This window comes from Scylla paramamosain, chromosome 27 (assembly GCF_035594125.1).
Source record: "Scylla paramamosain isolate STU-SP2022 chromosome 27, ASM3559412v1, whole genome shotgun sequence".
NCBI classification, from domain to species: Eukaryota; Metazoa; Arthropoda; class Malacostraca; order Decapoda; family Portunidae; genus Scylla; species Scylla paramamosain.
Window position 1 is genome coordinate 12613358 of NC_087177.1, and position 5951 is coordinate 12619308.

Here is a 5951-nt window from a genome sequence, read left to right on the forward strand (position 1 = left end):
ACAAGGCTCCTTAGAACATTTTCAAATACATTAAAGTAAGCCTGATAAGGACCTACAAATTGTTCACATCACAAGAGACTACTTATTAGGGCTATCGTAATTGTTTCCCTACTAAAAAACAAATCTTCTTGAAACATTCCCATAATTCCGTACAGACCCATGAAGTAAGCCTGGTATATACAAACTATTCAGATCGAAGGATACAGTGCTTATTAAGGCTCTCGCAATTCTTTCCCTACTAAATATAAACCTCCTTTGAATGTTTTCATATGTATAGACTTATTTATGACTTTATTCTTTCTACTACGATTTTTGCAGATAGTGTGTTCTACTGGAGGACGCGAGGGAGGGTGTGGTGGAAAGCATACCTTCTATATTGTACTCACACTCTCCTCGGGCGAAAGGGCGAGGCTGCGGCTGCCAAGTTGCCTCCGGGACGTTGAGATAATTACAATCCTAAAAAAGTGGACGTCATCAGCGGTGGCGTAAAAAAAAAAAAAAAGTTTAGTTAGCAACAGTGAATATCTCCTTAGCCTTCAAGGGTGTTTAGTAGCGGTCGTCATCACCATCTTGGCTCTCTCTCTCTCTCTCTCTCTCTCTCTCTCTCTCTCTCTCTCTCTCTCTTAAAAAGCTTCCTTACTCTCTATCTTAAACCTCTAGACATAATGGTTGACTTGTTGGTCAGGAGTGTCGCCTGTGAAACGGCAGCTTCTGAGAGTGCTTCTTGAATATCCCTGTTGTGCATTTCTTCTTTCTCTTTTGGTCCTCAACTGATTTAATATTTCTTTATGTTCTTGTATAGTAACATGTGTGTGGTCGAAGAGGAATAGTCCTATGGCAGTGGCTGCATCTTGTCTGGTTTATAATAGTTTGAGTCGTTGGTAGGCAGTGTTGCTTTTGAAACAGTACTCCATGACGTATCCCTTTTCACTATTCGTGTCTTCTGTTTTATTCCATTTCGCTCCTTTTCTTTTCTCTCTTTAATAATACGTGAACTCTCGCCTGTGTCTGATCTTGCTCTTGACTCAGGCCTTTGTAACGGCAACTTCTGTACGAGCCTGTCCCGATTTTTACCCGTCTCCCTTTCGTTTAAAGGTTATCTCTCTTTTTTTTTTTCACAAGCTTCTCTCCTTTCCACCTTTAAACCTTTAGTTATTGCAATACGTAACTCTTGCCTTTGTATGATACTATTCTTGAGTCAGGTCTTTATAATAGCAACTCCTGTACGAGCCTGTCCCGAATCGCTAATGAAAGTTGCGCAATAGCAGGGAATACAGTTCTTCTCAGTTCAATACGAGAAGATATTTGCATCTCTTCTGCTAAACGTATGACGAAAACTGGAGTTGTTACATATTTTCCTTGAACCGGACCTCATAAATAATTAAGCTATAAAGCAGGGCGTGGCTGGAAGATAGTGCCAAACAGTTAAGTGTGAAGCAATCGGTCAAATCTTTGGGTGGACCTACAGCACGCCGCAGGGAGGAGACTGAGTAACGCACGCACACACATACACGCACACACACACACACACACACACACACACACACATACACACATGGCAGACGTGATCAAATGGCCCATCTACTCACTAAGTTAATCTGACGTGCATAAGCGAATATAACTCATGTTGACAGTTGTCTTGCTGTCCACGCGACCGCACGATATCATGTTGCGAACTCGTTTTTCTGCTTTTACTTTACCACTTCATTACCACATCACTGAACAGCCCGAGAGGTAATAAAAGGAAGCAACCTGAGATGTAATAAAAGGAAGAAGAATCCACACTAAAGTTACCTTGAGAGAAAGAAAAAAAATGTAAAGTGTACGCCCGTTGTCTTCGTATTAGTCAGTCGCTAAGAGGTAATAAATAGAAGAAGAATTTACACTACTTAAGTTACCCAGAGAGAGAGAGAGAGAGAGAGAGAGAGAGAGAGAGAGAGAGAGAGAGAGAGAGAAAGTGTAGATTGTACGTCTGTAGCTTCGTATTGGTTAACCCTTTTATTCTTAACCCGTTCACTGCTACTGGTAATTTCCAAAGTACACATAGTCACCAGTTACCAAAATAGAATAAATAAAGACATGATTACACTAGATAAATAACTAGAGCAGATCCTTAACCTCCTACATTACAAACACCTCCGTGAATTTAATATAACCCTTTAATACTATTTAGAATAAAACAAAAGCGAAGGGGAATAAATCCTTGATGAATTATATAATCTTCATACCTACAGCGGCAGACGAGTCACCTGAGCCGTTAGAAGAAGATTTACACAAAAACAGGCAGAGGCGAGGGAGTGATTAAAAGACTCCAGGGGAGAAGGGAGAAGGTATGAAGGGAGGAAGGGGAGGAGGGAGGACGACGGAGGGAAGAGAAGGGAGGGGAATGAGGGAGAGTGATGACGGGAGATAGAAAAAAAAGGTGATATTTTTCTTTATTCCTTGGCATGGAAGGAAAGGGGACAGAGCGAGATGAATGAGAGAAGAAAAAAAAAATGAAGGGGGGGAAATGGACAGACTGAAGAAGGGAGAGAAAAAGTTAGGTAGTCTTCTATGAGGCCTCAGAATGGGAGGAAAAGAAAGAATAAGGACATAGTGAGAAAGAGGGAGAGAGTAAAAGCGAGAGAAAATGAGAGGTAGTGTTCTTGAGTCTTAATTATGAGACAGAACGGAGGGAGAGAGAGAAAAAGGGGAATAGGAGGAGGAAGACGGAGGAGAAATCAAGGAGAGAGTGAAGATGGGAGATGGGAGGAGTCAGAGAGAGGGAGAGAAAATGAGAGGTGGTCTTCCTTGTGTCCTCAGTAGCCCGGGGGAAGGTCAGGTGTTACAAGGCTAGCCAGCGGGAAGGACCAGACCACACCCTCCCTCACTAACTCCCAAACTTTACTGCACTCATCAACCACCACCTCACTATCATTCCTGCCCATACACAGGCGTCCTTCCCTCTATCTACGTGCACTTTACTCTCGCCCCTACACGCCACGCCCATACCAATCACTGCCTCTATCCTGCCAGCATACCCACGTCCTGTGCACCACACCCTATATCCTTGTCCTCTCTCACGCACATATACACACACACACACACACACACGCGCACACACACTTCTCTTGTCCAGTACATGTCTTGCCCACCATGTCCAGTCCGCCCCGCTTGTTACCGAGTCAAGAGGAAGGTAATCACTCGTTGGTAATAATAGTATCTAGAAAAGGTAATTGTAACTCTAAAACCTCTCGTTATCTTCTACATACACTCACTTCAAGAGGAAATTGTCTTACTCCCTTACGTGTTTAATGGTTATGGTTAAAGACTGCAAACTTTGTGGAATGCGAAGTGAAAGTCTAGCTGTTTGAGTCGCATGGAAATGAGGTCTGGCGCCGCGGACAAGCCTCAATAAAGTGAGGATGGGAGCTGCGTGCCTTCAAGCCGCGACGCAGACGAGGACTACGAACCACCACCACACAGGGAGGACTTGCACGAGGGCTGCCACGCGTCCCGATCCTGGTGATACACACAACACCAAATTTCCGTGTTGGTCCAAATACGTTTTCTCTCTCTCTCTCTCTCTCTCTCTCTCTCTCTCTCTCTCTCTCTCTCTCTCTCTCTCTCTCTCTCTCTCTCTCTCTCTCTAACCAGCGGGGTGCAACAGGGATCAGTCTTAGGACCTGTTCCCTTTCTTGTTTATATATAGGACACAGATGAAGGTGTTACCGGTATAATATCGGTTTGCTGATGACACCAAAATAGCGAATTCCATAATCTCTAACGAATAAGTAATAGAAATGTAGAAAAATCTAGATAAGTTGTCAGAGTGGGGGCAACCTGTCAAATAAGATAAGATAAGTGTAAAATGCTGCATAGAGGACATCGAAACGAGAAATCAAAGTATATTCTAAATGGTACCTAACTTTTTTTAAAAGTGTAGACAGCGAAAATTATTTAGGAGTAATAATATCGAGTAACCTAGCCAACAATGTTCAGAAGTCGTAAAGAAAGCGAATAAAATAATTGGCTTAATCAGTAGATCTTTTGAATATAAATCTAAGGATACAATCGTCACTTTGTATAACTCTTTAGTCTGTTCCCTTTTAGGATATTGCGTTCAAGCATGGTGCTCCTATTACTAGAAAGACATTGATAAATTAGAATGAGTCCAGCGTAGAGTAACAAAAATGATACCAAGCCTAAGAAACAAACCATACGAAGAGCTATTAAGGAATTAAACCTATTCCCATTAACACAAAGAAGACTAAGAGGCGACTTAATACAAGTGTTTAAAATCATCAAAGGCATTGATAACATGGACTGCAGTAAATATTTCATGATAGATTTTTCAAATTACACGCGAGGAAACGGCTTCAAAACTGTTGGGAAATCCTTCAACTCTCATGAATAATAACATACCAAAAAAAAAAAAAAAAAGAGAGAGAGAGAGAGAGAGAGAGAGAGAGAGAGAGAGAGAGAGAGAGAGAGAGAGAGAGAGAGAGAGAGAGAGAGAGAGAGAGAGAGAGAGAGAGAGAGAGAGAGAGAAATCCACCGTGTAGTTATCTATAGAATGGGTTTCCTTGAAACGTGATGCACTGCAACACAGTAGAGACTCTTAAACGCCGTCTTGACAAATATTTTGCCTCCAATCCGCGGCCAACAGCGTTTATTTGTTAGATTAACTTCCATGGCCCCAGGAAGTGGGGGCAGCTCATTTTATCTATTTTTACTCATTCCTATAAATTTTTCTTCGGGTTTTTCCTTCTTTAATCCCGTAAGGTATTTATTTCCGACCTGTTTTCCTGTACGGCTTATGTCGGAGGCAGTGGAGGGTGGGGAGAGAGCCTTCTGCTTTGCTGTTCTTTTCTTCTGCTATCACCTTAGTAGTCCTAGGTCAGGTCACCTCGTGAGGACCGCAAGGTCTGTTGTGACCAATTTTTCTATGTAACTCTCTCTCTCTCTCTCTCTCTCTCTCTCTCTCTCCTAATTGAAGACTCACAAAACACCAAACATTAAAACCTTCTAAACATCTCCAGCTCTACTCTTAATGGAGTGCACGTGTTGCTTAATGATGTGCGTGTGTTTAATGTAGTGTGGCCTTACTGGCACGCCTGGGACTTCTGGCCAATGATATTTATCTATTAAAAATTTTGAGTTGACAAGTCATTTTGGTTAGAAATTAAGGTAGGAAGGATGCTTCATCATGACTTATTTTATTTTATTTTATTTGTATTTTTATGCTGCATTTCATTTATCTATTTATTTATTTTTTGTAATTTAAGATATATGGTTGCTTTACTATTAGAAGATAGGTGACTAAAAAAATATGCCTGGTATGAATGAAGAATCGTATTGTGCTGTAAATAAAATCCCTCCTAGCACAAGTACCTTAAGGACATTTAAAATATGTGAAAATTAATGCAAATGAAAGGATGAGTCGAAAAACTGTAGGCTACGCTGTGCTGTGATCAGGAACAGCAGGTAAATGGTACTTCATGTGAGACTGCGTTGAGAAATTTAGATTTTTTTTTATTAGATTATGGTTATGTAAATTTTATCAATGACATACTAAAACGAAAGACACCATATAGGCATTTTTGTCTACACATGGAGAATAAATAATGCTGTAGATATGAAAAAAAAGAAAGAAAAGGACAGTGTGTAGAGGATCATTATATGTTGCAGCGTACGTGTGAAAAGTAATTAAATAAATGGTAGTAGTAGTAGTAGCAGTAGTAGTAGTAGTAGTAGTAGTAGTGCGTGAGTGCTGAAGAGGTATCATAAGAGATCACCAGACCACTTAAAAATTCACCAGGTACCAATTATAATGAGGCGCCAAACACGAACACTTAAATGAACCCGTGAATTAAGAATCTAATGGAACTGGTTAGGGAAAGACGCATGTCAAGTGCTGCACATTCTTTGTTCTCTATCCCTGACGTAAGCACTGTTACATAATGCTGTTT